Below are 27,427 nucleotides of genomic sequence, written 5' to 3'. Positions count from 1 at the left end.
TGCAAGAATAGTGTTACAAAGGGAATCTCATGGCTACACTAATTCCTTTGAACTGGGATTGTCTGTCCAGAGAAGCAATCAGAGAAGAAAAGATTCAAAGTACATTTATTATCAAAGTATGTATGCAGTAATAAACCCTGAGATTAATCCTCCCACAGAGAGCCATAAAACAACAAAAACTAAGGAACCCATTCAAAGAAAAACATCAATTCCCCAATGCGCAAAAAAAAGAACAAATTGTGCAAACAGCAAAAAGAAACTAGCAAAAAAAAACCACCACAGAATATGAAACACCAACCACAAAGTAATCAAAACAGTTCAGGAATGTACAGTTTCAGCTCAGTTCAGATCAATCTAGCATTGTGTTGCTTGTTGACTGAAAACTGCAGAGCTAGTCCGCCCCAAACAATAACACACAAAATAACAACAAAAAAGGAAGAGGAAGAGAAGAAATGGGTAGACCAAGAGTGGGATACAGGAATTATTCATGATTTAATTCCACCTTGCATTTTTTTGACAATATAATTGCACATTCAACAGAACCACTCTGCTTCATTTACGTTTTAAGAATTTTCATTATCAAAGATTCATGATATTTGTCTCTGAACTGTTCACTTTAAGTGGAGAGCCACACATTCAAGGTTTAGCTCTTTACACTGCCATATTTATCAAAATTTATTAAGGCAGGTTCATCCAATAGATTTGTCTTCTGCTCTGAAATTAAATAATTTGAACTCTATCAACAAAAAGTTTCTTTTATTGAAGCTTGCAAATGATATTTATATAGGGCTCAGTGACCAGTCAAAGGAGTGTACATTATTAAGTGATCTTCAATCTCCACTCTGAAAGATTATGTCCCATATAACTGGTTGAAAGGTGATGTGTTCGATTTCTGTGCAAAAGGGAATGTTAATTAAAATACAAATATTGCAAATAACGCAATCTCTTTGCTTCTTAAAGTTCAGTCATAAAATCCAACCAAGAAGTAATGTGCTGTCATTTTTGATTTTTGACTCAAAGTGCTGCCAATATCTTATTAATTTATTTAATGTCTTATTATCACTGGGAAGGCCTGCAATTATTGCCACTATAATTGTTCTAAAGAAAGTGGTAAGATGCTAACCTGTTGAACCACTGTGGTCCTTCCCTTGATGATGTTTGGTAGGAAGTCTAGGATTTAGACCTAATGGAAATGACATATTTCTACAATAATATATTTCCAAGTCAGGATGGTGCACAACATAAAGAAAAATCTGCAGAGGGAGATACCCCATGCACTTTCTATCCTTATCCTTCCTGGTGGTAGAGGTCATAGCTTCAGGAGCTGATGTTAAAGTAGTCTAGGCAAAAAATAAATGCATTGCATTTTGTAGATGCTCCACATAACAGTTACAGTGTTCAATAACTGGAAGTAATGATTGGCTTGGGCAGTGACTGAGTTGGCTGAGAAACTGCGCATCTTGAGTGAAACTGCACGCATCCAAACAAGCACACGATATTCTATTATATTTCAGAATTCTTGGCTTTATAAAGAGTAGAAAGGCTTTGGAAATCAAAGTCCAAAAGTTCAAAGTAAATTTATTATCACAATACATATATGTTATCATATACAACCTCAAGACTCATTTTCTTGTGGGCATTTAAAGGAAGAAAGAAATATAATTTATGAAAAACTATATATAAATTGACAAAGTCTGACAAAAAACCAACGTGCAAAAGAAGACAAACTGTGCAAATATAAAATATTGAGATCATGTGCTGTAAAGAGTCCTTGAAAGTGAGTCTGTAGGTTGCAGAATCAGTTCAGTGTGGTAATCAAAGTTAACCACACTGGCTCAGGAGCCTGATGGTTGTAGGGTATTAACTGTTCTTGACCTGCTGGTGTGGGTCCTAAGGTTCTGTACCTCCTGCTTGATAGTAGTAGGGAGAAGAGGGCATAGCCTGGGCGGTGAAGGTATTTGATAATGGATGCTGCTTTCTTGTGGCAGTGCTGTATATAAATCTATTTGATGCAACACATCCAAAATGTTGGAGGAACTCAACAGGTCAGGCACTATCTATGGAAAGCAATAGAGTTGATGTTTCAAGCCACGACTATTCATCAGGATGAGGACATTGAATACATTGAATAAATGAATTAATTTGTGGGGAAGGCTGTATCCATCACTTTGTGCAGCCTTTTCCATTCCTGGACATTGGAGTTTCTAAACCAAGACATGATGCAACCAATCAGGATACTGTCCACTGCGCATCTATAGAAATTTGTCCAAGTTTTTGGTGACACACCAAATCTAAGCAAATTTCTAAGTAAGAAATAAGTCACGTCCTATAGGATACTATGTTCTGACCTGCTCTAGCAGCCACAGTAATTAAGTAGCTGATCTAGTTGAGCTACTGGCCAATCATGACCCACAACCTCACCACCATTCCTAAATGACAAGGAACTTAGGATTTCACTCCGATTTGCCTACCCGCACAACGGGTCCTTAGCAGATGCCATTTTATTGGCGCTTCACTCAACTCTGGAACACTTGGACAGCACAGATGCATACATCATGATGCCATTTATCAACTACAACTCAGCATTCAATACTATCATCCCATCTAAACTATTCAATAAGCTTCGAGAACTTAGCTTCAGTACCTCTTTGTATAATTGGGTCTGTGACTTCCTCACTTTCAGACCCCAGTAAGTTCAGATTGGGAACAACATCTCCTCCACAATCTCATCAGCACAGGTGCTCCACAAGGCTGTGTACATAGTCTCCTGGTCTACTCACTTTAGACTTGTGACTGTGTGGCTAAGCACAGCTCCAATGCCACGTTCAAATTTGGTGATGCCACCACTGTCATAGGACAAATCAAAGGTGGTGACAAATCAGCATATAGGAAGGGCATTGAAAACCTGGCTGAGTGCTGCCATAACAACAACCTCTAACTCAATGCCAGCAAGACCAAGGAGCTGATTATTGACTTCAGGAGGAGGAAACCAGAGGCCCATGAGTCAGTCCTCATCAGAGGATCAGAGGTGGAGAGGGTTAGCTGCTTTAAATTCCTTGGTGTCATCGTTTCAGAGGACCTGTCCTGGGCCCAGCATACAGTGCAATTACAAGGAAAGCACGGCAGTGCCTCTACTTCATTAGGAGTTTATGAAGATCCAGCGTGACATCTCCAACTTCGACAAACTTCTGTAGATGTGTGACGTATATTGACTGGTTGCATCACAGCCTGGTATGAAAAGAGCAAAGTCCTTGAATGGAAAATCCTAAAAAAGTAGTGGATATGGCCTGGTCCATCACAGGTAAAGCCCTCCCCACCACAGAGCACATCTACAGAGAGAGTTGTTGTAGGAAAGCAGCATCCGTCTTCAGGGATCTCCACTACCAGGTCATACTCTCTTACTGTTGCCATCAGGAAGAACGTATAGGAGCCTCAGGACTCACACCACCAGGTTCAACAATAGTTATTACCCCTCAACCATCAGTTTCTTGAACCAAATAGGGTATAACTTCACTTGCCCCATCACTGAACTGTTCCTACAACCTATGGACTCACTTTCAAGGACTCATCATCTCACGTTCTTGATATATATTATTGTATCTATATTACAATCATCTTCATTGTGTGAGCAGACACCAACCTGTAGAGCAGGGATTCTTAAACTGGGGGTCTGTGGATAGGTTCCAGGGGTTTCGTGAACTTGGGTGGGAAAAAAACTTACATCTTTATTTTCACTAACCTATAACTGAAATGCAGGGTGACTTGGACAGGCTGGGTGAGTGAGAAAATTCATGGCAGATGCAATTTAACGTGGATAAATGTGAGGTTATCCACTTTGGTGGCAAAAACAGGAAAACAGATTATTATCTGAATGGTGGCTGATTAGGAAAAGGAGAGGTGCAACGAGACCTGGGTGTCATTATACACCAGTCATTGAAAGTGGGCATGCAGGTACAGCAGGCGGTGAAAAAGGCGAATGGTATGCTGGCATTTATAGCAAGTGGATTCGAGTACAGGAGCAGGGAGGTACTACTGCAGTTGTACAAGGCCTTGGTGAGACCACACCTGGAGTATTGTGTGCAGTTTTGGTCCCCTAATCTGAGGAAAGACATCCTTGCCATAGAGGGAGTACAAAGAAGGTTCACCAGATTGATTCCTGGGATGGTAGGACTTTCATATGAAGAAAGACTGGATGAACTAGGCTTGTACTCGTTGGAATTTAGAAGATTGAGGGGGGATCTGATTGAAACGTATAAAATCCTAAAGGAATTAGACAGGCTAGATGCAGGAAGATTGTTCCCGATGTTGGGGAAGTCCAGAACGAGGGGTCACAGTTTGAGGATAAGGGGGAAGCCTTTTAGGACTGAGATTAGGAAAAACTTCTTCACACAGAGAGTGGTGAATCTGTGGAATTCTCTGCCACAGGAAACAGTTGAGGCCAGTTCATTGGCTATATTTAAGAGGGAGTTAGATATGGCCCTTGTGGCTACGGGGATCAGGTGGTATGGAGGGAAGGCAGGTACAGGGTTCTGAGTTGGATGATCAGCCATGATCATAATAAATGGCGGTGCAGGCTTGAAGGGCCAAATGGCCTACTCCTGCACCTATTTTCTATGTTTCTATGTTTCTAATTATGAATGTAGACAACAAACCTCAGTAGTATTAGCAGTAGCTGTGACATTGTCACGCATATAAATCACAGTTATTTTCATAACACATTACAGTTGTAACAAATATCTCAAAATATCATTAACATGCTCATTGCTACTTCGAAATTATGGTAGTTATTAGACCTGTCGCTAGATCGAACATGATCACAGTCCTCCTGTTGGACAGCCCTATGTCGAGTTGTCATTTAGCCACCAAATGGTGAAGTTGTGTGTTCTTCCATTTGTAACCCAGACATCTACCTTGTTCTCATTATTCCCTATTTATATTTGCTTGTCGAGCAGTACATAGAAGGAGGCTGGTTGTTTTTATTGTTTGTTAAAGTTCTGCAAAACTGGACAGTTCAAATGAGAATTCTCAACTCTCCGTAAGGCCGCGTGGCCTTCTGTAATACAAATAGGCGTGTGGGCTATGAGTGTAGACCAGGCAAATTCAAACATGTCTGACAGTTGGAATAACTGTTGAAATGTGTTATTTAAAGTAACACCTTTTTATTGCTAACAGATTGTGAAGTAATACAAGTCGTGCACAGTGTCGTAAGTTCTGTGAGTAGCAGAGATTCTTTCTTTTTTTTGTTTTTTTTCTTACTTCATTTTTGTGCGCTGTGTTATGAAGCAAAGACATGCACACACAGTATGGTTTACAAGTGGTGTTCATGTGTTACTATTCTATGAAAATACCACATATCATAAAAATAATTTTGCCAGAATACTGCAAACGATATCAGAATCATTATTTCTAGGAGGGCACAGAAAGCTACTCGACTCCATGTACGACAGTAGCCAAATTCCAGGAAGGACACAATGCCTGAGCTACTGCTCTGATTCTTGTGTCTATCCAAGTATCAAAAAGCCATTAAAAGTGTTAAAACTTTGGATAAATTGTAAAACCTGCCTTATTGTTACTTATTCGGCATAGAAATTTCTTGAATATATTAGTTTTCACTTAATTAATATACAGATTACTTATTTCTTTGCAGATTTCTCAAATTACTTTAAAACCATATTGAGTTTCAATAAATGTCAATAGTTTCAATAGTTTATTTTAGCTTTCTTTATTATTTTATTTTTCAGACACAATTTAAGTTGAAAAATCAAAGAAAAGGCAGTATGATCAAAACTACGTATTACCAAAAAAACCTTTTTTGAAGCATCCTATAAAGTTTCTTATCGGATTGCCAAACAAAAGAAGCCCCTCACAATTGGAGACACTAGTAAAGCCATGTGCACTGGAAATGGCCAAGCTGGTTGTGGACTGGAACAGTAGAAAAAACCAGAAGCAGTTTCTTTATCAAGTAATATGATACGTTCTAGAGTGGTTGATATTTCCCTTAACATTTTGAAGCAGGTCATTGAGGAATTGGCAGCCTCGCAATTCCCATTCGATATGCAACTGGATGAAACAACAGACATCTCTCAATGTAGACAGCTCCTTGTTTTTGTACGTTATGTGCATGCTGATACAATCAAAGAAGAATTCTTATTTTGTTAGCCCTTTTTGGAAACTACAAAGGCTGCCAACATTTTGGAAATAGTAAGAAGTTTTTTTGCCCTACAAAACTTTGACAAGAAGGAAAAACTTCACACTCTTTGCACAGATAGAGCTTCTGCAATGATTGGTGATACATCTGTTTTTGCTACTTGGTGAAAAAGGAAGCTCCTAACATCATCATCACTCATTGTTTTTTATACAGTCATGCACTGGCAACAAAGACTCTTCCAAAAGCATGAAGGAAGTTTTGTCAACAGCCATAAAAGTCATCAACTTTATTAGAAGCAGGTCTCTGAATTCTTGCATTTTTAAAAAACTTTTGTCAATAAATGAGTGCAGAATATGAAGTGTTTCTCAACCACACAGAAGTTCACTGGCTTTCAAGTTGATAAAGTCTTGAAGTGCTTGTTCAAACTAGACACAGAAGTTTCACTTTTTCTGAAAGAAACAAAAAACCACTCTTGGAACATTTTGGGAAAAAAAGTATTGTATCCATGGGTTGGCTTACCTAGGAGCAATTTTTAACCACGTAAATGAAATAAATCTTTCATTTCAAGGTCCTTAAATCACCATTATGGACGCTACTGAAAAATTACAAGCTTTCTTGGCTAAGCTGTTAATATGCAAGAAGAGAGTAGAGGCCGACATCTTTGCAAACGGTCAAATGTTGGAGGAAGTTCTTTATCTGTCAAGATGGAACTGAGATACAAAATTCTCGATAAATTTCTTTGAAGAGAGACATCTGCGAACATCTGGAAACATGTCAGAACTTTTTCAAAAGTTATTTTTATCTTGATAGTATTAAAGTTGAAACATGGATCCGCAATCCTTTCCCTTCCAATACAAAGACTATTGAAGGTGTTGATATCGCCATAGATGAACTCATTGATTTTAGGAGAAAAAACTTACCACAATTAGAGATTAACTCAAAAAGTCTTGGAGAATTCTGGTGTTCCTTGAGAGAAACCTATCCTAGCCTTGTAAAGCAAGCTATGGAAGTTTTAATTCCATTTGCAACAACATATCAGAATCAGGTTCAATATCACCAGCATATGTCATGAAAGTTGCTAACTTTGCGGCAGTAGTACAATGCAATACATGATAAATATAGAAAAAAACGGAATTGCAGAAATATCTGTATGCACATTAAATAGTTAAGTTAAGATAAGTAGTGCAAAAACAGAAATAAATTTAAGAATGTAGTGCTCATGGGTTCAATGTCCATTTAGAAATTGCATGGCAGAGGGGAAGAAGCTGTTCCTGAATCGCAGAATATGTGCCTTCAGGCTCCTGTACCTTCTTCCTGGTGGTAACAATGAGAAGAGGGCAAGGCCTGGGTCCTTAATGATGGACGTGGCCTTCTTGAGGCACCACTCCTTGAGGGTGTCTTGGATACTGTGGAGACTAGTACCCATGAAAGAGCTGACTAATTTTACAATTTTCAGTAGCTTCTTTTGAAGTACAGTCACCCGTGCAGTAGCCACCACCACTCCGCACCCCCCACCATAACGGACAGAGATGCAGCCCATCAGAAGCTCTCCATGGTACATCTGTAGAAGTTTTTGGGTGTTTTAGGTGACAAAATCAAACTCCAAATGAAATAGAGCCGCAGTCTTGACTTCTTTATATTTGTATCAATATGTTGTGCCCAGGTTAGCTCCTCAGAAATATTGACACCGAGGAACTTAAAATTCCTCATGCCCTCCACTTCTGATCCCACTATGAGGACTAGTTTGTGTTCCCTCATTCTACCCTTTTGGAAGTCCACAATCAGATCTTTGGTCTTACTAACAATGAGTGCAAGGCTGTTGCTACGACACTACTTAACTAGCTGGCAAATCTCGCTGCAATACGTCCTCTCGTCACCATATCTTTGTGAATCAGGATTTTCAAAACTTGTAACCATTAGAAAAAATCAAAATCGATTGGATGTCCAAAATAATATGTGTATTGCTTTGTCAAAGACCACCCCACAGTTTAATGCTCTTAACTAAGCTAAGCAACAATAGCCTTCACATTGCTGTGTCTTTAAAAAATAAATAATAATTTATATTTTAAAAAATAATTTCTATTTGCCTAAATTTTAAATATATAGTCTTGCTAATTAATACATTAATAAACAAATATATTACAATATCACAAATGTTTTAAAAATATTTTGATAACTGTGTTTCAATACAATTAGTTTCTTTTGTAATCCTATGTATCTCATTTTATATTATTTAAATATATTATTCTGGGACGGGGTCTATGGGCTTCACTGGACTGCCAAAGGGGACCACGGTATCAAAAGGGTTAAGAATCCCTGCTCCAGAGTGCTTTCCATTGATTTCAGTTACTCCAGTGCTTTTTTATACTACACTCAGTATGATGCCTAGGTATCACACTGGAGCCAACACTGTGATGTACCCAAGGGTGGTGAACAAATCCCGGTCAACAGCACTGTCATCAATACATTCTACCACGTTACTAATTGAGTGACAAGTTTGAGTTTATTGTCATCCGACTGTACATATATACAACTAAATGAAACAATGTTCCTCTAGACCACAGTGCACCCACACAACATATCACACACAGCACATAAAACAAAGTATTACCACAAATAAGTAATAATATAATTCAAAATGCATATGAAGTGTGCAACACAGTTAACCAGCAAACAGTTATCAGCTTGCTGTCCTAGTGACGAGACCTCAGTGGTGTCAGGATATTCATTAGTCTCACAGCCTGAGGGAAGAAACCGTTTCCCAGTCTTGCAGTTCCAGTCTTGATGCTCCTGTACCTCCTTCCTGACAGTAGTGGGTCAAAGATAAAGTACCAGACACTGAAGTTCTCTCTAGAGCAAGTCTGCCATCAGTCCACACACTGCTGATGAGAGCACAGACCCAGTGGGCAGGTCACATCACCCGCATGCCCAAGCAGCTCTTTTTTGGGGAACTTTCTGCTGGAAAACGCTCACATGGAGGGCAGAAGAAACATTATAAAGACATACTAAAGGCCTCCCTGAAGTCATTTGACATAGACACGGCCTCTTGGGAAATGCTGGCACAAAACCGCCCTACCTGGGGCGGCCTCACCCACAAGGGCTGTCAAGCTTACGAAGCAAGGCGCAATGCTGAAGTACAACATAAACACGAGCTGCGCAAGTCCAGACCCACCAGCGCAACAACTGCAATGCCTACACGTGTCTGCCCAACATGTGCCAGGACATTCTGTGCCCGAGTTGCCCTGACCAGTCATCTTCGGACACACCGCATCCAGTCTCAAAGTGACTAATGGTGTCGAGGTCTTCATCGACGACGATGGATGAACCACTCACCCACAGGGTCAAAGAGATGGTGTTTTGGGTGGTAGGGATCTTCAACAATGCTTCAGGCTCTTCCTGTACAAGGTTCCTGGTAAACGTCACATGTAGTGGGGAGGGAGGTCCCAGTGACTCACTCGGCAGTTTTCACCTTGGTAGGGTCATGCAGTCCAATGCCTCACAGCTTCCGTACTACACAATGATCCAGCCAGACAGGACACTCTCGATGGTGCTCCTGCAGAAAGTTGTTAAAACGGGCGCAGGGAGCCTTGCATACCTCAATCTCCTCAGAAAATCTAGATGCTGCTCTGCCTTCTCGACGAATGATACAGTCTTTTTATAAGCTGATGTGGATTGATACTGTGTTTTGTGGACAGAACACACCAGAGTAATGTTCCACATTGCCTGCAGATGCCAGAGTCACTCTACTGAAACAACTTGGCTATAGGTGCTGCTAGTTCTGGAGCACGTGTCCTCAGAAACTCTTCAGAACGCTGCTTGGTTCCACTGGCATATCTAATGTTCTCACCTTGTCGTCAAGTAAATTGAATTGGCTGCCTTCTATGATGGTGGAGATCTCAGGAGGAGATGGTGGAGACCTTGGCACTTCAGAATGAACATTGTTATGCGTCTTATCTTGCATGGCATGGTTGTGTAGTGGTTAGCGCAATCGCTTTACATTACCAGATGGAAGATCAGGACTCAATTCCTGCCATTCTCTGTAAGGAGTTTATACATTCTTCCTGTGACCACATGGGTTTCCTCTGGGTGCTCCAGTTTTCTCCCGTATTCCAAATATGTATAGCTCGGGTTAACCTGTGGGGATGCTATGTTGGCACTGGAAGTGTGACCACAGTTACAGGTTGCTCAGCACAACCCTCGCTGATTTGAGTTGACGTAAACAACACATTTCACTATATTTTTTAATGTGCGTGAGACAAATAAAGCTAATCTTTATCTTTAAAAAGATCTTTAATCTTTCACATGCTGGGCCTGCCATCATCAAGATTTAAGCTGCTTTTCCCTCAATGACTATTTAACTGTCCATCACCACTATGAGGCAAAGGATGCAGGGATGTGGTCATGATACCATTACCTCTGTCCATTGCATGCTGGGATTTTCTATTTAAATGTACCCCTTTTAGAGTTTCATTGGGTTGGTGCCTCATTTCCCAGTATGTCTCTCTGGTCCCCTCAAAGAACTGGGTTGACCCACTGGTTTAATTGCAAGTGTAAAATGAGGGAAAGGTCAGAGCATTTGATTGTAATGGAACATATATTTCTTTTGTTGCTGATTGTTCATAGCAATGCATGGATACCCAACTTATGAATCCCATCTAGCACAATGGTTGTGCAATACAGTGCGATGGAGGCTGTCTCCAGTCTGCAGATGGGATTTGTCTACTCAAGGTAGATGTAGTGTTCACTCCTAATTGATGTCATTGTGGACAGAGGCATCCGTATAGAGAGATTGGTGAAAGAAGGTGTAACAGGTTTACTCTTTGATTCACAACATGTCACAAAGCCTGTCTTGTAGCTTATGTTCTTCAGGGCTCACTCTGTATGGCCAGGTCTGATGCGAGCAACTCACTCAAAGATGGACACTGATGGCCCCACCCAGAGAATATTCAGTCAACAATTTCAGTACTTTCCAAGTAGTATTGAAAATGAAGTGGTTTAAATACAGGGTTAGCCTTCATCTATGTGTTAAGTCTACCAACTTATCTAGGAACATTTGGCTTATTTATATGATTTTTGGTGGATAAAGTAAACATCTGAATAAGACCTGAGCTTGTTATCCTAATTATCCTGTTCTAAAAAATGTTCTATTGTATTTAATGAGATAGAGTTTATACAAAACATAAACCTGTAAGTCATTGTAAATTTGTTTATGGAAGGGTTCAGGGAAAAATAAAATCGGTCACGGTTGTAAAATCAGGAGTCACTATTTACACAGAGCCACACCATTCTAAGTAAATAATGGCTCTATATACAATAAATGCTGTACTTTGAACAGTTCAGTCATCCACTGATGCACATTGAACAACTGCAATTCTCAACGCTGGGATTTTTAGCTATGTCTACATGACCAGAATCCAAAAGATGCTAGTTTGATGAAATAGTCAATAATTTAAATAGCATTTTAGCACACATTATGAATAAATTAATTCAACCAATCAATTTAACAGCAATGGTGCATTTCAAAGAAATTGATTTTCTTTTCCTGTTGAAAATCCAGAACAAAGTGATCAATTACCAGGACCGTAGCTGTCTATTAACCTGATTACTTTTAAATAATATATTCATAATTATATCTATAATATTTATATTGTTAACCATAATAATTATAATTATTAACTTATAAATTTGCAACAATTAATATATTTTTCAGTAGATGCAAGAAGCATTTATTATATATTCACCCAATATCATTCATGAGATGGTAGAAATAAGAAGCTAAGGTGACTTTAAAAAGTTGACTTTTGCAACTATTTTGTAGTGTGTGTGTCTACTTCCCCTTTAAGACATGCCCACACAGAAGTGAACCAGGTACTTCTAGCATGACTCACTTACTGTTGGACATTCTGGTTATCATCTACCACAATTCATCACATTTTGGAATTGTTCCTTTCATTGACATAAAGATACGGAAGGCGCTGGCGTGGAGGGCTAGGAACGACATGAAGGAAATCTGGAAGTCCAACCTGACCAGAGGGCTTAAAAAAGAGGATCTTCATAGCAGTCATAGAGTCCATTCTCACGTACAGATGCAAGACGTAGACACTCACCAAGACTATGCGAAAGTCTCTAGATGGTCACTATACAGGAATGCTCCAGATAGCTCTTGACGTGAGTTGGCAACAGCACATGACGAACGTCGAGCTCTATGATGACCTACCGATGCTCACCACTAAAATCGAGGCGAGAAGACTGCAACTAGCCGGGCACTGTCTACGCCACCCCGAGCTACCTGCCAGTCTAGTCATCATATGGGAGCCCAAGCATGGGAGGATGAACCCTGGGTGCCCTCCCAAGACTATGGTCAACACGCTCCTAGAAGACAGCGGTGCGGCCAGTGTAGATGAACTGAACACACTGATGAGAGAGAGGGAAAAGTGGAGAGTCCGTCATCGTACCCGACGCCGGCCCCCTAGGCCTGAGTCGATGTAGTAGTAGTAGTCCTTTTGTTTGGACAGCCAACGCGATCCCACTACTTAAGAAAGAAGGAGAGAGAAAACAGGGAACTAATAACCAGCTAGAGCAGGGATTGTGCTCTTTAAAGAATGATATAATAACAGAATACAAAAAAGAATAGAAATGAGCTGAATCAATATGGAATAGTGAAAGAAAAATCACGTTTGACTAATCTGCAGGAAATCTTTGAGAATATGACTAAAAGGCAAAGGGGAACCAGTGTTTGTGATAAACCTGGATTTTCAGAGGGCTTTTGATGATCTTTTAAAATGTAATAAAGTATGAACTGTAATTTTATTTAAGGTTAATTATTTGCATCCCTCTGTAAGACTACAATCTGACTTCAATTCATCTCACTAACTCCCCCTCACCAAACCCCTATTGACACCAAATATTCACTCAAAACCTGGCCAGCCATTCCCTGCACTATCCAACTGCTAACTCCCACCCGGCTAACGGAGGCCTCATTACATACAGACACAATGGCTCAGCGTAAGACTGACACGTCAGCTGCCACTCAACCGAATCATCACCATCTGGGAAGCCTGCAGACTGGGTGTTTAAAAGGGAGCATACAGCCTTCACCATCTCTCAAGGCAAAGCTGACCCAATTTGCATCTTTTTGTGACCGGCGTCAGCACTCATTCAGTATTCTAATAATGCCTAAAGTGCCACTTCTAGGATTTATTAGTACAAAATTGACATATCATCATACCTTGGATGGTGATCAAATGCAGTAATTAAGGCTAACTTTTGCTTACTAAACAATTACTGAAATATAAGCTCTGGTTTCTCAAAATTGCTTCTTTTAAAGTAGGTCAGAAACTCCGCACCAACCTCATTGAATAGATAAATTTTTATTTCGACAGTTATTGCATGAAGCAACTGATGTGGGGATTACTTAGCTTCAGTTAACTATTGATCTGGTAATATTAGCCCTGTATAAAGTTTAACAAGGCATCTTTATACTTTATAATCTCCAAACAATTGGTACTAGACCGTACAATCATCACAGTGGTATTTGATTCTGCACTTCCCCCTCCCTGGATTACAAATGTTAAATATTACAAATATTAAAAATAGTAAAAATTAGTAAATATTAAAAAATTAAATTATAAATCATAAATAGAAAATAGAAAAATGGAAAGTAAGGTAGTGCATCTAGGAACAACAATGGAATGATGAAGGATGAAAAGGCACTGGTAGTCAGTAGTTGTAAGAAATGAGTTGGTGGTGCTGGTAAACACTAGCCAGGCATTAGGGGACTTCAGAGAGTGGTGTAATAAGATGAGAAGAAAAATGACTGGCTGGAGGCTGTACCTTATGAGAAATATGGAAACTGGGGAGGTCAGTGAGCCCGAGATTGAGGATCAGTCAAACCATTAGCCAGATGGGTGAGATGAGAGGAGATTGGTAGAGAGCAAAAGCAATATCAGCAATAAAAGGAACTTAGAAAAATGGATCCACTTTGGAATTACATGCATTAGTTACCCATTCAGTGCTCCAGTGGAATGCTGCAGTTGAAGGCAAAGTTGGGCCAAGGACACTTTTTGAAGAGTGCAAAATTTACAGGCCGAAATTCTTTTGTTTGATGATGAACTTCAATAAAAAATAAATTACAAAAAAAAAGAAAATGCAGAAAGCTGAAGCTGGTCCAAAAGTATAGGTCAGCTTTAGAGACGGACTTCAATGAAACCAAATCGAGAAAGGCACTGAAAGGTGATTAATACCTATGCACGTTAGCACAATTAACCAATGCAAAATGTCTACCCCATTGTTGTCTGAATTAGTCAGAATAGTATCGTTTTAGTATGTGAAATTCCAAGGGCCATTTGCTCATTGGAGATGGGTTTGTGGAAAACTTTAGAGCTAGAGCAATGACACAAGTGAGATTAAACTGAAACCATAATGAAGCATCTTCTAACACAAGTTCTTTATATTAATCCAAAAATCAGCTTTCATGAAGACTATATCACTGACTAACGATCCTTGACCTCCTATTATTGATGCATGTATTTTAAATCAGATTTAACTGAGCCGGTACAGTATCAAATTCATTTTAAAGGGTGAAGTATTTTTGTTTGCATTCTCTGGTGGCCCAGTAGATGTTCTGTAACATGGATTTATTGATCTACTGTAGTTCATCCCTACTTTAACAAAGACCCCCATCTTAACATTTCCAAACCAACGTTAGGAGGATCAAGACTAATAATCTAAACCATGTCTCTGAATTCATTTTGCAAGCGATCCATTCAGGCCTAATGGTTCAGTTGCTCTCGTGGACTTCTTACTCTTGTGGGGTAAGGGGGGGTCACTCTGCTTGGCAGGTGAGACTTGTGGCTAAGGAACAATCTCAGGTTCTGGAGCCTCCTCTGTGGTGGTCGTGGGAGCTGACTGCAGGCAATGGTTCTGGACACCTTTCTTAATTGACTCAGCTCTCCTCAATCGATCCATGTGTCACCTCCAGACAACATCAGATGCAATTTCCACTGTGTAGGACAGTGGTGAGTGCTGGGGATGACCGATGGAACAGCATAGCTGGTGAGTTGTCGGTTGTGGAGTGTGCTGCATTGTGACACACAAGTGAATAATTGGCGTCCTTCTGATTCAGTGTCAGTGCAGAATGTTCTGCTGACATTGCTCACCGTGCGTTCTTTACACTCTAGGCTAACCTTTCTGCCAAGCCACTTGTAGCTGGGTGGTACGGTGCAGGTGTCTTATTCCATTCACTTTCAAGAAAGACTGAAAATGTTCCGCAACAAACTGTGGTCCATCGTTACAGACTATGTGTTCTCGAACACCAGTCCTTGAGAAGAGGCTTCTCAACACATCAGCAGTGAGCAAGGCTGTAGTAGAGACTATGGGGTACACTTCTGGCCTATTTGTAGCTGCATCCAATACTACAAAGAAATTTGTACCCATGAATGGTCCAGTAAAATCCACATGAATCCTCTGCAAGGGTAATGCAGACCACTTCCAGGGATGGAGAGACGCTGCCTTTGCGTCTCCGTCCGTATGATGCCTGCTGTACCTTGTTGTGTCAAATAAAGAAGCTGCTTTGTATCTACCAGTAAAAAAAAATGTCATAGTGTGGATGAAATCACTGGAGAGACAGAGTTACTGGTAGATACAAAGCAGCTTCTTTATTCAACACAACAAGGTACAGCAGGCATCATACGGACGGAGACGCTCTCGGTTGAAAGGGTCTGCTAGCCCAATGTGGGCTCGATATTTATTTGCTAAACACAAAGAGCAATCCCTATTTACAAGATATAGACAATACATAGACAATGCTTTCTTCTGATGCTACATACAAAACATTGCTCCTTCTGACTTCATCCTTTCCTCCTGACGCCCACATGTCTGGGTTGGTATTCACAGCCTTCAGGAAAGCAAGTTAAATCCACAGTACATTTATTTGGTATTTTACATGCTAACATAGACGATTCATATTTATGAAGTATAGATAATACTGTCTTCGAAACTACAGCATCTGGTCAAACTACAGTGTCAGCAGCGTCTGGTATTCACAGCTTTTAGGAAATGCATTGTTGTGAACTCAATCCACAGTACTTTGTCAAACAGAAGACTGGTGGCCAGAGTCACTTAAGTGTAAATGAATCATCTACCCAAAAACTCACTCTAACAGCATCTTCTGGATATATTGGCACCCCAATCAGTGCTCGATCTGCTGGTCTATCCCAGGCCACCAGACAAAGCTTAATTTTGACCATGCCTGGATGACTGATGTGGAACTGCTCCAATGCTTTAGCTCTCAGCTTGGACAGTACAACAACTCTCAATCCCCACTTATGACTACCCACATCAAGGGCAAGTTCATCCCAGCACTGGTAGAAATGGGGAAACTGGCATTTCTGCTGCTCAGTTCAGCCAGACTGGGTTGCTGGGTAGACCTGAGACAGTGTGGCATCTTTTCTGATCCCTTTGGATCATCTAATAGGGAAAATGTGTCAAGTAGGGTAACTTCTTTTGTACATTTTTCAGTTATTTCTTTTTCCAAGGGTAGATGAGACATTCCATCAACACATGGCACAGCACATCACACGAACCAATCTTCCGTCCTTGGACTCACTTTACAACGCACGCTGTCGGAGCAGTGCTGCCAGGATAATCAAGGACATGACCCACCCAGCCAACACACTTTTCGTCCCTCTTCCCTCCGGAAGAAGGCTCAGGAGCTTGAAGACTCGTATGGCCAGATTTGGGAAAAGCTTCTTTCCAACTGTAATAAGACTGCTGAACGGATCCTGACCCAGATCTGGGCCGTACCCTCCAAATATCCGGACCTGCCTCTCGGTTTTTTTGCACTACGTTACTTTCCATTTTTCTATTCTCTATTTATGATTTATAAATTAAATTTTTAATATTTACTAATTTTTACTATTTTTAATATTTAATATTTGTAATCCAGGGAGCGGGAAGCGCAGTATCAAATATTGTTGTGATGATCGTACGTTCTAGTATCAATTGTTTGGCGACAATAAAGTATTTCCATGTTTAGTTGTCCTCTCTAATTCAATCTTGAAAATACGTCCTGCAAATAACAGAACCCATCTGATGCTGTTAATGGAACACCCTTCTGTGTATTGAAAATGGACACTAGTGGTTGCTGATCAGTAAGGAGGGTAAACTCTCTCCCATACAAGTACTAGTTTAAACGTTTTACACCCCAAACCAGACTCAAGGCCTCTCTTTCAATCTGCATTATTTTTCTCCGCAGCGACAAGGGAGAAAGCCTATGAGACATTCACTTCCATCACCTATAACGTGACATGACTGCACCTATACCATAAGGCGAGCTTCACCGATGATGTGGATTATAATGTGTGAGTACAGTCCCTGATGTAACAATTTCCTTTGTCTTTCTGAAAGCCACCACACACTGCTTTGTCCATCACCATTTCTTCCCAATCTGTAGTAATAAGTTCAAGGGATGGAGCACAGTAGCCAGGTTTGGCAGGAACCTGCCATAGTACTGGCAAATCCTAAAAAGGACTGGAACCATGATATGTCCTTTGGCCTTTTGGCATCCACCGCTGCTTGAACTGTCTCAGCATGGTTGTGTAAACCTTGTGTGTCCATAGTGTGACCATGGTAAGTAATGCTTGGTTTCAAGTATTCGCACATCTACATTGTAATTGGAGTCCATAACATGTTAATTATTCTAACAGTGTCTTGAGGTTTTGGAGATATGCCTTGTCATCTTTACCAGTAATAATCATGTAATTCGGATAACACTGGGTGCCTGGGCAGCCTTGCAGTACCTGGTTCATAGCTTTCTGCCAGAGTGCAGGTGCAGATGTTTCTCCAAAAATAAGTCTACTATAGCGATAAAGCCTTTTCTGAGTGTTTATGGTGAGAAAGCTTTGGACTCTATTTCCATTTCCATCTGTAGGTAGGCTACATCTAAGTCAACTTTGCTGAAGTGTTTTCCTCCAGAAAGGTTTGCAAAGATATCCTCTAACCTGGGCAGAAGGTGTTGATCTACTTTCTGTACTGGTTTGGTGGTGATCTTAAAATCACTACAGATTCTAACAGACCTGTAGTGGCTACTGGGACCATGGGCTCCACTCAAACATCAAAAGAATTCCTTCAGCCTTCATGCTCACAGGCTAATTTATCACAGATGGTATAAGGAGCCAGACAGGCTTTGTAAAATGAGGATGTTGCATTTTTATCTAACACTATTTTACCCTTGATATGTTTGTGTTTTTCCTGTGCCAACTTTGAACACTGCTGTGGCAACATCCAGTACCTTTCTGAATTCATTTTCAATTGACTCTATTGCAGGGGATGTGGCATGCAAATGGTGATGGAACTCCAATCAAGTTGTAGTTGTCTCAGCCAATCACAGCCCCACAATGCTGGCCCTCCTGTTTTTACCACATACAAGCCCAATGTGGCTTGTAGTTTGCTGTATTCCACTGTTATGAATGTCATTCCCACAGGAGTTACCTTTTCTCCAGTATAAATTCTTAGTTGGACATCTGCAGGGTTCAGTTCAGTATCTTTGAAATACTGTTCAAATTCATGTTGTGGAATGACTGAAACAGCTGACCCAGTGTCCAATTCCAGTTTAATTAATTTGCCATTCACTTCTGGTGTAAGCCATATAGCTTGATGCTCCTTGGTTTTCATATTGTAGATCTCAAAAGCTGCCCATTTCTGTGTCACTTTTATCATTATCAAATTTTTCATCAATAACTTGCAGATTAGTGCTCTTTTTGAAACTGCATCCTGACTTTTTATCTTTATCTTTCATGTGCAGTCCATTTATTTTGTCTGCCTGACATGTCTTTGTATGTATCCTACTTTGTTGCATTTTCTGCAAGTTTTGCCTTTGAACCTGCATTGATCTGGTGTATGTGAACCCCTGACACAACGGTAACAATTTGTTTGGCCAGGCAGGTTTCTAATTAGATATTGCACTTTTGTTCACACTCACTTTTATTCCTGACTGCAATTCAATTGCACCTCTTGTTGTTGTTTACATTGAAACAGCAATACAAATTGATCTCTTAATTGTGAGTTTTGATTCGGTTAAGAACCTTTCTTGAATGCTTTCTTGTAGGATTACACAAACTAAATGATCTCTCAGTGCATCATTAAGCCCATCACTAAACTGACAATGCTCAAAGAACTTCTTCAATTCAGCCACATAAGCTGAAATGGACTCTCTTTCCTTTTGATTCCACTTATGAAACATAAAGCATTCTTCAATCAACAATGGTTTTGATTCTAAATGTTACTGCATTATGTTCATGATATCAGCAAAACTTATTTCGGCTGGTTTGCTTGGAGCAGTTGAACTTCTAAGCAAACTGTATGCTTTTCCACCCATTGCACCATGTAACAAGATGCTTGTTTTTCATTGTCTATTCATTTGCTTCAAAATATTGCTCAGTTCACTCTGTATTAATCATCCAGTTATCTATTGTGCAATGAAATGCACCTATCTGTCTGATGTAGCCAGCCATTTCAGCTTTTTAAAACTTTATTATGATTATCATCCAGTGCTCAGTTTCTGAACCCATGGCCCCACTTGTTGCTTATTAATTTCTGCCTATTTTTTTAAAACTTGAATGTCTCTCTCCCTTTCATAATAAAAAAATGCTGTGCTTTTTGACTCTAACATTTCTCTCCCTCTTTCACCTTCTGAAGAAAAATAGGCAGTTAGTCATCTTGGGTTCATTTTAGAACTTCCTCGTCGAACTTTTATATTTTGTAACTCCATAAACTAACTGAAAGAAAAACACAGGAGCCGGGGATACTTGTGTATTAGGTTTTCTTTCCTTTTCTTTTAGTGAGGTGCACACATATGACGCGGTAGCGTAATGACGTACACCATTCACGTGCTTCTTACATATAACCCATAATGAATTACGTAAACAAACAAGGAATGCTTAAACAAATATTTACAATATTACTCACATATTAAGTACACTACGCATGCCATTAGGAAGATTTAATGGGTAGTGGGAGCTTATTCCCCACTACCACCACTGACTATAACAGCCTTAAGGAACCAAGCCCGAACTTACTCTGCAATTATCATAATGACTGAATAATTGTAACGTTTCTTACTCCCAATAAACAGAAATAATCCCCATAAAGCACTCTCTTTAGACGTAATTAAAACAAGGCAAGTTACAATACTAATGAGGCAATCCAATCCAGAGCTCAGAGGTGAAGATAATTTTCTTCACGTTTGACTTCTGACCAAGATCTAACCTGTATACACTGGTAATAGCTCCCATGTGGCGGCATGTAGCAAATTGCAGAGTCCCACTTTCCTCTTTAACAAAATGGGGAAGATTCTCTGAAATTTAAAATGGAACTACCTTGTGCCAGTTATTTCATTTTATTTTTAACACAGCCAATTTTCAGTGTGAAAGATAATCTACAAATACTGCAAAGACCCACGCTGCTTTTACGATGCTTGCTTCATGCTGGCATGAATGGAGAGCAAAAGCTTCAACATTCACATGCTGGGGGTGTGAACGTAATGTCAGCATGCTGTGGAAAGGTACTAAAGATTGGAGGCATTGAAATCACAATGTGCCTTATCTACATGCAAAAGAACATGCTTTCTACAACTGGTTATCCAACAATTTAATTTTAAATGTAATCTAGACCTATTGTGCCTTGCTGGCTGACTGTCTTTTATACCTTGCAGTTTTTATACTTCGTACTACTGTCACAATTGTTTCTCATCTACATCTACATTTTCAACACCTGATGATGGATGAGTCACTAGACAGCAGTTTCTCTTTCCACAGATGTTGTCTAACCTGATGAATCCTCCAACATTTTATGGATTTTTTTTTTGCTGCTGTTGCTGTTTGTACTTTTTTAGTACCCAACTGTATAACCTTCTAGTGTCCATCACCATGTTTCTGAGGATATTGATCAACTCAACTACACCTGTGATGCTTTTATTCCCTGTTACCCCAAGTATTCTCTCTGATTTCAAAGGGAATAGGTTTATCCATTTAACCTAAGACCTATGTGAATCTTATAACACACTGTTGAATTCTGCTCTTGGCTGCTAAACCCACTTGTTTTCCAGGATCACTCTCCAATGCAAAACTAACCCCATCTTTATTTCTTTACTTCAGTTTACTCTGTTAAGTCAATCTGTTCCATTCTCTCAAATGGCAACTCTAACACATCTTATGTACTGCTAAAGGCACTAAAATGAGATCATCCACCCAGATATCTCTTGTTGCACCCTTCTTCCCCTTGTCTCCTGAAGCACACCTCCATTTATGTTTACTCATTTAACTAACTTTGTAACTTCTCCATTTTAACGATCTTGTTTACAAATCTCTTCATGGCCTCCACCCACTTTACGTCCAGTTTTCAAGGTCTCCATGCTTCTCCAAATTTGTTCCCTTGAATTTTCCAGCTTGAAATTCTGCATCATTGACCATCATGCCTTCAGGATAATCTGGAATTCCTTCTCAAAACATCTCAGCATCTCTGCATAACCCTTTAAACCTTATCTTTGATAAATTATTTATCCATTTGCCCTATTTCTTTAAGTTGCTAGATTAGCATTTTGTACAATCGTTGTGGCTATCCCTTGAGGTCAAGGATGATGGTCTTCATTCTGTTGATCTAATTATGGGCTCTCAAGTGACTTATGAATCCAATCTTGGCTTTGAAAGTTCTTCCGCATTCAGGACAGGTAGTTCCAGATGGCAGATCGGGCTTTGGTTGTTGCTGCCTCTCTTTCCATTTTCTTCTCTTTTCTTCTAATTCTGCACATCTGTTGGCTTCGAAAGTTGCTGTTCCTTCTCGGATGATGGCTTGCCAGAGTTTCCTGTCCTTGGCATTAGTTTCCCAATTGTTGATGTCGATGTTACATTTCTTCATGTTGGCTTTTAAGACCTCTTTGAATCTCTTCTGTTGTCCGCCTCTTTTATGTTTGCCTTCTTTAAGCTGGGAGTAGAAGATTTGTTTCGGCAGAAGTTCGTCTTTCATCCGAACAACATGACCACTCCATCTTAGTTGGTTCTTGATGACATAGGCTTCAATGCTTGTTGTTTTTGCTTCATTTAGCACGCTGACGTTGGTTCTTCTATCTTCCCAGCTGATATTTAAGATGTTACGAAGACAGCGTTGATGGAACTTTTCAAGTGCCTTCAGATGTCATCGGTATGTTGTCCAGATTTCTGATGCATACAGGAGTGTTGGGATCACCACTGCTTTGTACACTAACATTTTGGTGTCTGTTCGGATGTCACAATCATGAAAGACTCTTGTTTGGAGACGTCCAAAAGCTGTTCCAGCGCATTTAAGACAATGTTGGATCTTGTCATTAAGGTCGACATTGGAGGAGAGGTGACTTCCAAGATACGGAAAGTGGTCCACGTTTTCCAGGGTTGTTTCGCCAAGTTGAATTGATGGTTCTATTCGATTTGTCTCAGTTGGTGACGGTTGATAGATGATCTGAGTCTTCTTGGAATTGATGGTAAGTCCAAGTTTCGTCTATGCACAGTTTAAGGCAGTCAGAATCTGTTGTAGGTGGTTTTCTGAAAGAGCTGTAACTCTGTTGTCATCTGCGTATTGGAACTCGAGCAGCGAACTCGTGGATGTCTTCGTTTTGGACTTGAGTCGCCCTATTTCTTTAAGCTGCTAGAAGTAGCATTTTGTACTATAGCCATAATGTGAAGCACCTTGGAAATTTTTTGCTACGTTTGATGTCACATACAAGTATAAATTGTTGTTGCTGTTCATGAGACAGTTAAGGATATTTACTGAGCTAATATATTCAACAACATCTCTACCTCACAACCAAATATTTCCTCAATTGCCTTTATTCCCACGATCCTTTGCAAAGGCTTTTCTACATATGGATTGCTACACCAGTGTAAAGAGTACCCTGATGTCATTTCTAAATTATTTTTCCTGACCAAATGTCATGGTTTAAATTGAAGTCATCTGAAATCTAATCTTTCCATATTGTTCACATTATATATAGTACTACAATGAAGCTTGTCATCTACTCAAGGCTAAGGAGCTCAACTCCTTTCTGAGAACTCAACCTTCTGGTGATAGGGATTACTCATATTAGTTCTTATTTGCACCTCTTCTACATCACCCTGTAGTTCAATAATAATGCGTATACATGATTCTGAAAGTGCCTTGCAGAGTTTAGCTTGAAAATTTAATATATTTTATTTTGACCTTTGAATTTCTAAACCTGTTCAATGTGGTTAACTCTTCTTAGTAGTGGCAAGGCAGGAAGATATCCTGCAAATATAATTAACACTCTGGATCCTGAGCACAATCTTGCAGAAGGTGGATACCATGTACAGTTGCTTTCTGCTGCTCTTGAGCTATGGTTTGACTGGGAGCTCATGCATAGTGGTAAGTGTTTGTTATTAATTTGTATTGTATTTGAATATATTAGAATCAGCAGTAAGAAAGGGGGGGATTTAATATGTACATCTAGTATTCAAAATGGGTTCAAAGGGAATTGGCAACTATTCTGATACAAAGACAAATTATAGCTCTGGTCATCTCATTATAGGAAGGACGTGGAAGTTTTAAAAAGGGTGCCATTCCCATTCTGATATGTCTATCCATGGCCTCCTCTACTGTAAACATGAAGCCACACTCAGGTTGGAGGAACAACACCTTATATTCCGTCTGGGTAGCCTCCAACCTGATGACATGAACATTGACTTCTCTAATTTCTGCTAATGCCCCACCTTCCCCTCATACCCCATCCGTTATTTATTTATGTACATACATTCTTTTTCTCTCTCTCCTTTTTCTCCCTCTGTCCCTCTCACTATACCCCTTGCCCATCCTCTGGGCTTTTCCCCCCTCCCCCTTTTCTTTCTCCCTGGGCCTCCTGTCCCATGATCCTCTCATATCCCTTTTGCCTATCAACTTCCCAGCTCTTGGCTCCATCCCTCTCCCTCCTGTCTTCTCCTATCATTTCGGACCTCCCCCTCCCCCTCCCACTTTCAAATCTCTTACTATCTCTTCTTTCAGTTAGTCCTGACGAAGGGTCTCGGCCCGAAACATCGACTGTACCTCTTCCTAGAGATGCTGCCTGGCCTGCTGCGTTCACCAGCAACTCTTAAGTGTGTTGCTTGAAATTCCAGCATCTGCAGATTTCCTTGTGTTTGCATTATCAGGATGCTGCCTGGATTAGAGAGAAAGTGTTATGCACTGTAATCCAGGATAAATTGAGCGAGCATGGGTTTTTCTCTCTCTGGAGAGAAGAAGGATGACAGGTGACTTGATAGAGGTGTATACCATGATAAGAGGCATAGATTGAGTGGACAGCCAGAGATTTTTTTTTCCAAGGGTGGAACTGACTAATATGAGGGGACATCATTTTAAGGTGATTTCAGGGAAGTATAGGTGGGGGGAGGGATGTCACAGAATGTCCTGTGATTAGGCTAGGGTTGCTAGATGGCTTGCTTCAAAGGGCCTGTTCCGTGCTGCATCCCAAAATAAAATAAACCTCACACCATTTCAATTCCATTGCATTATTTATCTGCAAGTGTGGCAGTGGAAAAGTTTTAAAAAAGCAATTAATATTAAATATATTTCCATTTGCCAGAAGGATCTGCATATAAAGCTCATAGTAAGGACAAAAGGCAGACACTCTCATGAAGTTCATTTGAGGAATAAAGAGATATATTACTCCAGGAACATGTAATTTTTTTAAAAATCTAAAATTAAATAAGTAAATCCATATTTCCCGTTCTCAGAAATCATCTATCGTTTTAAAATATCTCTCCAGTTGATGGAAGGACTTTGAGAGAAAGTAATCAGCATTGGCCACTGATTGACTCTAACAGCTTTCAATTCTGCTTTCCAACTGATCTTATTAGCTCGTAATTGACATGTCCAGTCTCAGTGAAAAAGACGATATTTTTTGTGAAATGCTAATAAGACAATAAATGAGATATTGGTTCAGTTATGTCCATAGTAAAGAGGGCTTTGTTGTATTGCAATTGATGCTGAAAGACTTCTAAAATCATTTGATTAGAACATCTCAGTGCTGAACTCCATTGAGCCCAAATTCGAAACATGCCTTTCTAAAATTAACCTGAGAATATGCCTACTAGGCAAGGACAATGCTAAAATATCAAAATATTTCCTTGTCTCAGGAAGGTTAATTTGTGGTAATTTAGAATATCAAAATGTAATTTCACCAGCCAGCTCATGGCTTTATAACAGGAAAAATGTATTGCATGCAAATTATTCAGATTTACTCTTCAACACACATCCCTTCACATTCTCAGGATCTGAAAGGAAAATCACAAATAATACATAATAAGCTTTCATTTGACATTTACAGTATTACCTAATATACTTCTGTAGGCTTTAAAATATCCTAATATCAGTAAAATATTTCAGCTATTCACACATTTTCCATTTTCACCTAAACAGCAGGAAAATAAATATTCAAAAATTAATCAGCTAAATATGCTTATAATTAATTACCAATCCGTATGTTGCAGTCAGTAATGAAAAAGTAGCAAACATATTTTGACGGATCAGAAATTTCCTGCTGATCCAATTAAGCAAATTTCCATTTGGATGAATCACTTGAGCTTTGTTTAAACTGTACTTATAAATGGATACGCTTGCAATACAAAATCTAAGATCAATAGGACTTTTTTTGCGGACTCGCACGCAGTGTTGAGAAATTTGCCTTTTGAAGACATCCAACTGAATTGAAATAAACGGTTTTTTGGAACCCAGTTAAAAGATGAATTAAATAAAACTGAAACACTTAAATCACAGATTTTGATGAATTTTAAGGACAGGGCTCATTGACTCCTTGCAGTTATGATGGAACTGTTGTGCTTTAGCACGACAAACATTATTTGCAAAATATTCCAGTTTACATCATTTGCTAAAATGGATAAAGCACCAACATGAAGGGTAAAATGTTTGCACCATTATCCCTCCTTTAAAGCTGCTTGAAAGCTACAAAGAATGAAATCATAGTAATCATGCTAAGATGATGAACGGCAGTGTTTGAGAATGCAGCTCTAGAGACCTTGCTTATTGTAGGCCCTCTACGGAAGGGAGTGGGTAGCACCAGAGCACCAAAGTAGCTGTTGGAATGAATTAATTATGATATGCAAATTGATCTGGGAGAACATTAAACAATGACTTGCTCTGAAAGGTTACTATGGTATTTAGCTTCCCTCCTTTTACTATTTTTCTGCTAGCATTTTTCTACAAATTTATTGGACTATTACAAAGGGAAATGATTGAGTATTCTTCCAATAATACACCGATCTTTCAAATGCACAGACGTCTATTTCTCTGCCATAAGCTTTGTACAAATGAACGCTCAATATTATACATAAATCTTGCAGGCTTTAAACCCCAATAACATTTCCAACAGAAGCCATGACTGTCAATGCTTATTAGGTGGATGTTGGGCTAAGCACCTGGCTGACACTGCCACTGCTCTTGCTAATTCCAACATATATCACTTTTACATGGGCTTATAAAGAAGGCCACACAAAATAAATGGAACAAAATGCATTTCAGATATCGCCGTACAAATTTAAGCATTTTTGACTCCTGATTGTGTCCAGGCCCTCAGAATTCCTTCTTGTGAAAATTTCAAAGGAAAGGCAATTAAACCCCGAGAGGCTTATGGCTGCTTTTGCTTTTAATCCACTATTTTTTGGACTCATTACTGGACACAGTTACATGCTTCAGCACAACATAATTTCATTTGATTACAAGCCCATTGATTAATCCCACCGCCCAGGTCATGCTCTCTTCTCATTGCTGCCATCAGGGAGGAGGCACAGGAGCCTCAGGAATCACACCACCAGGTTCAGGAACAGCTATTAGCCCTCAATCCTCAGACTCTTGAACCAGAGCGGGTAACTTCGCTTGCCCTATCACCCAACTGTTCCCACAACCCATGGATTCACTGTCAAGGATTCTTCATCTCCTGTCCTCAATATTTATTGCTTTTTTATTTTTTTTTCATTTTTTTCTTTCTCTTTGCATTTGCACAGTTTGCTGTCTTTTGCATACTGGTTGTCTGCCCTGTTGGTGCAGTCTTTCATCGATTCTTTTATGGTTATTGGATTTATTAAGTACTGTATGTCCACAAGAAAATGAATCTCAGGGTTGCATATGGTGACATATATGTACTTAGATAATAAATTTACTTTGAACTTTTATTCTCAGCCATTCATACGATTTAGTGAAAATACTGATAATTCATCTTTGCTAATG

This window comes from Mobula hypostoma, chromosome 23 (genome assembly GCF_963921235.1).
Source record: "Mobula hypostoma chromosome 23, sMobHyp1.1, whole genome shotgun sequence".
NCBI classification, from domain to species: Eukaryota; Metazoa; Chordata; class Chondrichthyes; order Myliobatiformes; family Myliobatidae; genus Mobula; species Mobula hypostoma.
Note: the sequence above shows the minus strand (reverse complement) of the source record.